We start from the raw sequence: 11808 nt of genomic DNA on the forward strand, positions 1-11808 counted from the left end.
TCATGGAGACGGTTGCGAATGGTCCTCGCCGATACCCTAGGAGCAACAGTGTCCCTAACTTGCTGGGAAGTGCCGGTGCGGTCCCCTACGGCACTGCGTAGGGTCCTACGGTCTTGGCGTGCATCCGTGCGTCGCTGCGGTCCGGTCCCAGGTCGACGGGCACGTGCACCTTCCGCCGACCACTGGCGACAACATCGATGTACTGTGGAGACCTCACGCCCCACGTGTTGAGCAATTCGGCGGTACGTTCACCCGGCCTCCCGCATGCCCACTATACGCCGTCGCTCAAAATCCGTCAACTGCACATACGGTTCACGTCCACGCTGTCGCGGCATGCTACCAGTGTTAAAGACTGCGATGGAGCTCCGTATGCCACGGCAAACTGGCTGACACTGACGGCGGCGGTGCACAAATGCTGCGCAGCTAGCGCCATTCGACGGCCAACACCGCGGTTCCTGGTGTGTCCGCTGTGCCGTGCGTGTGATCATTGCTTGTACAGCCCTCTCGCAGTGTCCGGAGCAAGTATGGTGGGTCTGACACACCGGTGTCAATGTGTTCTTTTTTCCATTTCCAGGAGTGTATTTATGATATTATTAAAAGTCATTTTCATAGGTGGTTTGATACTTTGGTCTGCTCCAATAACATCTGTAGCATCCCAAGCATCAACAGAAAGATAGCCAGTTGAACTGAAGATCAGTTATCAGAGGACATTGTTACAGAATTCACAGAACTGAGAGCAAAAATGTATGTTCTAGAAACTTAGACGCAATGTGCAATGTACACAGTAAAAGGTCTGGAAGACGTAAGCAAACACACTTACTGTTGACCTATTACGTAAAAGTAACGAAAACCTTACATAATATGTAATGAGCTAAACGTAACAGGTTTCTTTTATTGTGACCAACGCCTATCAAACCAGTATGAACCTGCTTGGCAAACATACATGTGTACGCTTGCCTGGACTGTATCACATTATAGCTTCTGTCATGTGGGTTCATTGTAAGACAGTGTAAGGACTTATCTGCATGCAGATAAGTGATGTATGTATCTGTTTCAATGTCCATGGCGTACAATTAGAAACTACACTCACTACTGGATTTGAATAATATCATGCACCACAAATAATTAGCACAATCAGCTCTTTGATTGACCCATTTCCGAAAGAAGGATGTGACTCAGGGAGGAGCTGAAAATGTGATTGGACAGTAAAACAGTGAGATGTCACTGGGAGATTTAAATGTGCGTAACACAAATGGCTTGCGTGCTTCCTGACTGGCCTGTCACTGAGGAAGCTAAATAGATGTGTTATTTGCTGCTCTCTGATTGGTCTATTTCCAATAAAAGGGGGTGGCAGGTTTGGTTTAGAAAGGAAGGGGTGGGGGAGGGGAGGGTTGGTGAGAGAGTGGGAATTGGAGGGAATGGTAATGACATGAGAAGGGCAGGGTAGGTATGGGGGAGGGACAGGGAGAAGTGTATTGGTGAAGTTCAAAAGTCAAATCTGGTCTAGAATTCCTGTTGCTCTTCCCCCATGATGTAATAAGTACTATGCTGTCTTAATGATTCTATTAGTCATCGAAACAATAAGTAATTTCGGCCGGCCGCGGTTCTAGGCGCTTCAGTACGGAACCGCTATAATTTTAATTAATATTGTGTTTATACTGGTTGCTAGTGAGGAGGAAAGTTAGTTATTAGTATTTTTATTAATGATCTCATTCATAAGCAGACTTATCACAGTCATCACAGTCGCTCAAGAAAGTTATAATTAAGCTTTACTTGTTTAATCAGAATGTGGACAAGGAGTCATCCTGCGATTGCAGGTTCGAGTCCCGTCACGGTCGCCAATATAATTTTAATTAATATTGTGTTTATACTGGTTGCTGGTGAGGAGGAAAGTTAGTTATTAGTAGTTTATTAAAGATCTCATTCATAAGCAGCCATATCATAGTCGTCACAGTCGCTCAAGAAAGTTATAATTAAGCTTTACTTGTTTAATCAGAATCGGACGATGACTCTTCTTGTCCGCAGTCTCGATGTTTCGAAGCGATCTGCAAACCTGTGTAAATAAAATGTCTTGGTTTTCTTGCGTTGCGTAGTCAGTCGGGAAACCTCAGATCAAGCGGAAAGTTTTCTTTGATAGAGTTTAATTATCCGATGAAATAATGGAGCTCTTGGATCTAATAATTGCAGGTTCGTTTCCAATTCATCAGATGTTCCCTTCTGATTACCAACGAAACAACACCTCCGTGCAAATTTCCAATTAGAGAATACGTATATAATGAAATTCCTTACACACCTTTGATGTAAATGCTCAGTATATATTCTCTTGATTAGCATACTATATATTTTCAATCTCTTTCTTCCAGTAATCTTGATAGCAAAATTATAATTATTCAATGCGGCTATTCGGCACCGAGAAGATCCTAGAAGTCCCCTCAACATACCAGAGAGAATATTACAAAGAGTAATTATGCGCTCATGGAATAGTAATAGTACTGTATTACTTTGCGCATCGATTCTGCGAGTATACAGGGTGTTACAAAAAGGTATGGCCAAACTTTCAGGAAACATTCCTCACACACAAAGAAAGAAAAGATGTTATGTGAACATGTGTCCGGAAACGCTAAATTTCCATATTAGAGCTCATTTTATTTTCGTCATTATGTACTGTACTTCCTCGATTCACCGCCAGTGGGCCCAAGTGAAGGAAGGTAATGTTGACTTCGGTGCTTGTGTTGACATGCGACTCATTGCTCTACAGTAGTAGCATCAAGCACATCAGTACGTAGCATCAACAGGTTAGTGTTCATCACGAACGTGGTTTTGCAGTCAGTGCAGTGTTTACAAATGCGGAGTTGGCAGATGCCCATTTGATGTATGGATTAGCACGGGGCAATACCCGTGGCGCGGTACGTTTGTACCGAGACAGATTTCCAGAACGAAGGTGTCCCGACAGGAAGACGTTCGAAGCAATTGATCGGCGTCTTAGGGAGCACGGAACATTCCAGCCTATGACTCGCGACTGGGGAAGACATAGAACGACGAGAACACCTGCAATGGACGAGGCAATGCTTCGTGCAGTTGACGATAACCCACATGTCAGCGTCAGAGAAGTTGCTGCTGTACAAGGTAACGTTGACCACGTCACTGTATGGAGAGTGCTACGGGGGAACCAGTTGTTTCCGTACCATGTACAGCGTGTGCAGGCACTATCAGCAGCTGATAGGCCTCCACGGGTACACTTCTGCGAATGGTTCATCCAACAATGTGTCAATCCTCATTTCAGGGCAAATGTTCTCTTTACGGATGAGGCTTCATTCCAACGTGATCAAATTGTAAATTTTCACAACCAACATGTGTGGGCTGACGAGAATCAGCACGCAATTGTGCAATCACGTCATCAACACAGATTTTCTGTGAACGTTTGGGCAGGCATTGTTGGTGATGTCTTGATTGGGCCCGATGATCTTCCACCTACGCTCAATGGAGCACGTTATCATGATTTCATACGGGATACTATACCTGTGCTGCTATAACATGTTCCTTTACAAGTACGACACAACATGTGGTTCATGCACGATGGAGCTCCTGCACATTTAAGTCGAAGTGTTCGTACGCTTCTCAACAACAGATTCGGTGACAGATGGATTGGTAGAGGCGGACCAATTCCATGGCCTCCACGCTCTCCTGACCTCAACCCTCTTGACTTTCATTTATGGGGGCATTTGAAAGCTCTTGTCTACGCAACCCCGGTACCAAATGTAGAGACTCTTCGTGCTCGTATCGTGGACGGCTTTGATACAATACTCCATTCTCCAGGGCTGCATCAGCGCATCAGGGATTCCATCCGACGGAGGGTGGATGCATGTATCCTCGCTAACGGAGGACATTTTGAACATTTCCTGTAACAAAGTGTCTGAAGTCACGCTGGTACGTTCTGTTGTTGTGTGTTTCCATTGCATGATTAATGTGATTTGAAGAGAAGTAATAAAATGATCTCTAACATGGAAAGTAAGCGTTTCCGGACACATGTCCACGTAACATATATTCTTTCTTTGTGTGTGAGGAATGTTTCCTGAAAGTTTGGCCGTACCTTTTCGTAACACCCTGTATAGAAGGGTCAAGTAGGAAACGTAATTCACTCATAGAACTGTGCAGGGATAATTAGTAGAATATAAAGAGATATTACGGCCCGCGACTGTTAGGGTCGCAGGTTCGAATCATGCCTCGGGCGTGGGTGTGTGTGTTGTCCTTTGGTTGGTTAGGTTTAAGAAGTTCTAAGTTCTAGGGAACTGAAGATCTCATATGTTAAGTCCCATAGTGCTCAGAGCCATTTGAACCATCAAGTCATTTCGAAAACGCTTTCTATGATCAAATGGTTCAAATGGCACTGAGCACTATGGGACTTAACTGCTGAGGTCATCAGTCCCCTAGAACTTAAAACTACTTAAACCTAACTATCGTAAGGACATCACACACATCCATGCCCGAGGCAGGATTCGGGGGAACCTGCGTCCGTAGCGGTCGCGCTGTTCCAGACTGTAGCGCCGAGAACCGCTCGGCCACTTCGGCTGGCTCTGTATGATCGCAGTTCGCTTCGTAATCATCGTCATTGTTGTACAGTCTGTAATCTAGGAAAACGGATTGTACTTGTTCACCTGAATCTACTGTTTGCATGATGTCGAGTGTAAATAAGGGAAGGTGTTTCGCAAGTGCGATTTTTCCTACTGAAAGCAAGCACTACTAGTTAAGGTGTAGTGCTGATGATAGTATGTTCGCTGAGGGTCTGTGATACATTTCTGACTTGCAGCACAGTCCTGAAGGTGGACTGCGGCCGTACCACCCCTATTTCAGTATTCCGGTGGCGGCGATGTAGACGACTTGCGCCAAGCCGTCACCACGTGCTTCGACGGCTGAACGCTCCCCGAGGAACCCGCGGTCCGCTACGGCGGAATTATACCAGCGCCGACGTGGCAATGGCGCTCGGATTTATACCGCTGCCCAACTCTCTCTCTGTCTCTTTCTCTCTCTCATACTCACTCACTCACTCACTCACTCACACACACACACACACACACACACACACACACACACACACAAATACTCCGGCCGTTCTCGAAACTGCTTTATATAATAAAATGACGCTCATGCGGAAATAACTTCTGCGCCGCGGATATATCCTTGAAGGCTATAAGTCATGGGATAAGGCGCCTCCAGTCTCGTTATGAAGAAAGCAGTGCGTCGCACTCCCAGGCAGTACGCCTGCCACTCACTGAGAAACTCTGCACAGCAGTCTGATGGAGCTCGCAGTGTGCTGGATAAGTTCTCCGCCGAGACACTTCTAGAGGAGACTGGCTGAAATCTTTAATAAAACGAAAATAAAAATAAGGCACTCTCAGCCGGACTTGTGCTGAGCTTTTTGATTTACAACCTCCAACTCCGAAGCGGAATTAAGTTTCCTGATTTAAAAAAGATGAGAAGGAAAGCTAACATTATAATTGCAAGAAATAAAATGCAGTATGTTCGTAAGATTTATCATTTAGACGTTTCAGCCACAGAAAACAACAGATATTCTCCGGAAATCATCGAGCGTGGCGGCCCAGTGGCACGAAATGGAAGGAGAAGTTCTCCACTAGGTTATCAAGATTTAGGTTCCAGTGATCTCAATAATTCGCTAATCGAAAGTGCTGTGAAAGAGCACAGTCGGTTTCTCTCCTTATCTTTCGACAATCCGATTTTGTTTTCGTCTGCAATGACCCCTTCGTCGACGTATGGTTAAACTCTCATCGTCAATCCCTCATTCATTCCTAAAAAGACTTGTATCAGAAAAACCAGCTTTCAGTGAGTGATGACAGCTGTTGATGAACAAAACATTTAGTACACAAGAAAAACAGGATGGGAACCGATTAGGTGCGAAAAGGTTTACTGTTTTCCCAACTGCGTGCGAGCAGTTTCTTTACTACCTCAGCATACACGACGGCTGCGCTCGATGAAGAATGTGATTAACAGGCCAACTTCACGCGAGTTTTTTATTTGCTACATGTAAATGTTTGCACTGAACTGTTGGTAGCACTGTTATCATTAGTAGCTTTTTCTGAGTGCTTTATTACAGTGACAAAATTTCTGTTCACTGTACCTTCGACTAGTGTGACAATTTTTTTATCAGTTATTTACAGCTCATGTTTTAAACAACACTCAGCACATTCCTTGGTATTTTGTTTGTTGTCTATCAAAACAGCATTTACATACGAAAATGTATTAACTGAAATCATAAGTTCTTGTGACAATATGAATATTATGTTTCAACTGTCAATACCGTCAATCATTATGTCTGATTGCGAAGTAGCTACACAAAAAAAGTTACGCAGGTTTGGCCGATTTCATCAACAGCAGGATGTAGATTTCATTTGACGCAGGTCTGTTGGAGGAAATTCAGGCGTTCTGATTAAAAACAAAAGAACACTGATATAGGTAAATGATTACACTGGATGTTTAATTGGGTTTGATCTCTTTCGGAGAAGTCGGCGATGCTCTTGTCGAAGATATGATGAGCATTAAACATGAAAGCCAGAATGTTACATGTTTTGCAGGTAATTTGACAACTAACTTCACAGGACACAGGTTTCCGCTAGAAATTTGGGCTTCCAATACTGTAAGTTCTGAATGAACAACCAGTGCTTGTGAGGCATTTCACAGCGATTCGGCCTTAATTTTCGAGGGCATATCAACATATAAATTATTTTGATGACGCTATCGTAAAGACTCAGGCTACAAATACATTAAAATGAATGATACAGAAAGGCCTCACCGATCTACCAAGAAACGTGGAAAAATTGTGGAGTATGTGCCAGATATGATTTTAAAGTACAGGAATGGAATTATGACACGCTCGAATTTGTTAATAAGCGTTTCTTATTATTATCATAAGCAATGAAAATAGTTTCCTTTCTCTTTCAGTACTTTGAAGATTGCCCCACTATGGACATGAGTATTTTAACAAGCTTTTTTAACCATACATCTGACTGGTCCTGCTTAGCAGTTACAGAGAGTCCTAAGTCTCTGAAAATGGAAAGGGCAAAGCTGCAGAACCAGCTTGTGTTCTCCGCAGCGCGCAGTTTACTAGTCTCATAAACTGACTGCCACGTGCAGCTGACCTATTTGCAAAAGTGACAGTGGGCGCTGCTGAACACTCCATGTGCAGGTAGAGCTTTGAGTGCGGGCACAGTCGTGATCACCCGCAAAAACAATACGTGTGTCAAACGGCGATGTACTTGAGGGCAATATTATTGAAATGGAAGAGGACTTAGATGAATAACAGATGGGAGATACGATACTGCATGAAGAATTTGACAGAGCCCTGAAAGACTTACGTCGAAAGAAGCACCCTGGAGTAGATAACATTCCATTAGAACTACTGATAGTCTTGGGAGAGCCAGCCCAGAGAAAACTCTTCCATCTGGTGAGCAAGGTGTGTGAGACAGGCGACATACGGTCAGTCTTCAAGAAGAATATAATATTACCAATCCCAAAGAAAGCAAGTGTTGACAGATGTGAAAATTACCGAACTATCAGTTTAATAAGTCACGGCTGCAAAATAGTGACAACACTTCTTTACAGACGAATGGAGAAACTGGTAGAAGCCGACCTCTAAGAAGATCTGATTGTATTCTGTAGAAATGTTGGAACACGTGACGCATTACTGACCCTACGACGTATCTTAAAAGATAGATTGAGGAACGGCAAATCAACATTTCTAGCATTTGTAGAATTAGAGAAAGCGTTTGACAATGTTGACTGGAACACACTGTTTCAAATTCTGACGGTGGCAGGGGTGAAATACAGGGAGCGAAAAGCTATTTACAATTTGTACTGTAACCAGATGGCAGTTATAAGAGCAGAGGGGCAGGAAAGGGAAGGAATGGTTGAGGAGGGAGTGAGACAGGGTTGTAGCCTATCTCCGATGTTATTCAATCTGTATATTGAGCAAGCAGTAAAGGAAACAAAAGAAAAATTCGGAGTAGGTATTAAAATCCATGGAGAAGAAATAAAAACTTTGAGGTTGGCCGATGACATTGTAATTCTGTCAGAGACAGCAAAGGACTTGGAAGAGCAGTTGAACGGAATGGACAGTGCCTTGAAAGGAGGGCATAAGATGAACATCCACAAAAACAAAACGAGGATTATAGAATGTAGTCGAATTAAATCGGGTGATGCGGCGGGAATTAGATTAGGAAATGAGACGCTTAAAGTAGTAGATGAGTTTTGCTATTTGGGAGCAAAGTAACTGACGATGGTTGAAGTACAGAGAATATAACATGTAGACTGGCAATGGCAAGAAAAGTGTTTCTGAAGAAGAGAAGTTTGTTAACTTTGAGTATAGATTTATCTTTCAAGAAGTCTTTTCTGAAAGTATTTGTATGGAGTGTAGCCATGCATGGAAGTGAAACGTGGACGATAAATAGTTCAGGGAAGAAGAGAATAGAAGCTTTCGAAATGTGGTGCTACAGAAGAATGCTGAACATTAGATGGGTAGATCACATAACTAATGAGGAGATAACTATATATGACGGTAGTATCTGTTCCTGAAAGAACAGTTACCGTCGATGACCATGCAGCTTTGCTCGAAATGAAATGATAATTAAATAGACACCCTAGCTGCAAGCAGGCGTTGATACACTTCATTGGGGACATGTTGAAAATGTGTGCCCCGACCGGGACTCGAACCCGGGATCTCCTGCTTACATGGCAGGCGCTCTATCCATCTGAGCCACCGCGGGCACAGAGGATAGAGCGTCTGCAGGGACATCTATTAGGCGCACTACGAATGTAGTGTTGTGGACATGTTGGGAATGTGGATCTCACGGGGAGCGTGCAAGGGAATAGTCCCTGCAGACGCTCTAACCTCTGTGCCCGCGGTGGCGCAGATGGATAGAGCGTCTGTCATGTAAGCAGAAGATCCAGGGTTCGAGTCCCGGTCGGGGCACACATTTTCAACATGTCCCCAATGAAGTGTATCAACGCCTGCTTGCAGCTAGGGTGTCTATTTAATTATCATTTCAATGAGGAGATACTAAACAGAATTGGGGAGTAGAGGAATTTTTGGCACAACTTGACTACAAGAAGGGATCGGTTGGCAGGACATGTTCTGAGGCATCAAGGGATCACCAATTTATCGTTGGAGGGAAGCGCGGAGGGTAAGAAGGGCAAGGGAGACCAAGAGATGAATACACTAAGCAGATTCAGAAGGATGTAGGTTGCAATAGTTACTCGGAGATGACGATTCTAGCACAGGATAGAATAGCATGGAGAGATGCATCAAACCAGTCTCTGGACTGAAGATCACAACAACAACAACATGTCGAATTATTGCTTTGTGTTCTTGAACACTCGTGAAAGCTGGACAATGTGATGCCAAATAAATAGCAACTACAAGCGACGGAAATATGACTTTCTACAAAGCTAACGAGAAATTGGTGGACAGAAAGAAAATCTAATGAAGAATGCAAAAAAAAAACAGTAATCATTTGTAATTTACTTAGGCACAAAATTTTTTTCAGAAATATATTTGGAGGAGAAAACTTTGGACGTAAGCGACGGTAAGTTAACGAAGAAAACACTGTAAAGCCGGCCGTGGTGGCCGAGCGGTTCTAGGCGCTACAGTCTGGAACCGCGCGACCGCTACGGTCGCAGGTTTGAACCCTACCTCGGGCATGGGTGTTTGTGATGTCCTTAGGTTAGTTAGGTTTAAATAGTTCTAAGTTCTAGGGGACTGATGACCTCAGAAGTTAAGTCCCATAATGCTCAGAGCCATTTTTAGTCAAAACACTGAAAAATATATTGGTGATTAAAAATTATAAGGTTTTCAACATCTACATCCATACTCCGCAAGCCACCTGACGGTGTGTGGCGGAGGGTACCCTGAGTACCTCTATCGGTTCTCCCTTCTATTCCAGTCTCGAATCGTTCGTGGAAAGAAGGGTTGTCGGTATGCTTCTGTGTGGGCGCTAATCTCTCTGATTTTATCCTCATGGTCTCTTCGCGAGATATACGTAGGAGGGAGTAATATACTGCTTGACTCTTCGGTGAAGGTAAGTTCTCGAAACTTAAATAAAAGCCCGTACCGAGCTACTGAGCGTCTCTCCCGCAGAGTCTTCCACTGGAGTTTATCTATCATCTCCGTAACGCTTTCGCGATTACTAAATGATCCTGTAACGAAGAGCGCTGCTCTCCGTTGGATCTTCTCTATCTCTTCTATCAACCCTATCTGGTACGGATCCCACACTGCTGAGCAGTATTCAAGCAGTGGGCGAACAAGCGTACTGTAACCTACTTCCTTTGTTTTCGGAATGCATTTCCTTAGGATTCTTCGAATGAATCTCAGTGTGGCATCTGCTTTACCGACTATCAACTTCTTATGATCATTCCATTTTAAATCACTCCTAATGCGTACTCCCAGGTAATTTATTGAATTAACTGCTTCCAGTTGCTAACCTGCTATTTTGTAGCTAAATGATAAGGGATCTATCTTTCTATGTATTCGCAGCACATTACACTTGTCTGCATTGAGATTCAATTGCCATTCCCTGCACCATGCGTCAATTCGCTGCAGATCCTCCTGCATTTCAGTACAATTTTCCATTGTTACAACCTCTCGATACACCACAGCATCATCTGCAAAAAGCCTCAGTGAACTTCCGACGTCATCCACAAGGTCATTTATGTATATTGTGAATAGCAACGGTCGTATGACACTACCCTGCGGTACACCTGAAATCACTCTTACTTCTTAAGACTTCTCTCCATTGAGAATGACATGCTGCGTTCTGTTATGTAGGAACTCTTCAATCCAATCACACAATTGGTCTGATAATCCATATGCTCTTACTTTGTTCATTAAACGACTGTGGGGAACTGTATCGAACGCCTTGCGGAAGTCAAGAAACACAGCATCTACCTGTGAACCCGTATCAATGGCCCTCTGAGTCTCGTGGACATATAGCGCGAGCTGGGTTTCGCACGACAGTCTTTTTCGAAACCCATGCTGATTCCTACAGAGTAGATTTCTAGTCTCCAGAAAAGTCATTATACTGGAACATAATACGTGTTCCAAAATTCTACAACTGATCGACGTTAGAGATATAGGTCTATAGTTCTGCACATCTGTGCGACGTCCCTTCTTGAAAACGGGGTGACCTGTGCCCTTTTCCAATCTTTTGGAACGCTACGCTCTTCTAGAGACCTACGGTACACCGCTGCAAGAAGGGGGGCAAGTTCCTTCGCGTACTCTGTGTAAAATCGAGCTGGTATCCCATCAGGTCCAGCGGCCTTTCCTCTTTTGAGCGATTTTAATTGTTTCTCTATCCCTCTGTCGTCTATTTCGATATCTACCATTTTGTCATCTGTGCGACAATCTAGAGAAGGAACTACAGTGCACTCAGTACCAGTCAGTGCAGTCAGTACCAAACAAACAAAGTGTGAGGTTCATTAAGAATTAGGAAATGACAAACCGATTGGTATAAATGACGCATATCATTGCTTTGGTGATAATCGCTCATGAACCTGTCCGCAGAAAGCTTTTTCATTTAACTTTCTCATTTTTGGAATGAAAAGGAGCGATCTGTTTTACTTGGTGAAATACTTTGCTGTCATCTTACGGTCTTAAGAAATTTTTGTTACGAAATATTTTCATTGCGAGTTGGACCCTCATGCCAATAGTCATATTAATTAATAAAATGTAACACAGTATGCAAAGATTAGGCAGAAATAAAACATTTAGAATCAAAAAGTACTTTGTGCAAAATGTCATGTCCG

At 43.5% G+C, this 11808-nt stretch overlaps 1 non-coding gene across 1 annotated transcript; it reads right to left on the minus strand.

The window, feature by feature from the left end:
* Positions 1-8700: 8700 nt before the first annotated feature.
* Trnat-ugu (transfer RNA threonine (anticodon UGU)) lies at positions 8701-8775 on the minus strand. Its single transcript has one exon. It is a non-coding gene; the product is annotated as a tRNA-Thr (tRNA).
* Between the last annotated feature and the right edge of the window lie 3033 nt (positions 8776-11808).

Source organism: Schistocerca nitens, chromosome 7 (assembly GCF_023898315.1).
Source record: "Schistocerca nitens isolate TAMUIC-IGC-003100 chromosome 7, iqSchNite1.1, whole genome shotgun sequence".
Classification (NCBI taxonomy): Eukaryota; Metazoa; Arthropoda; class Insecta; order Orthoptera; family Acrididae; genus Schistocerca; species Schistocerca nitens.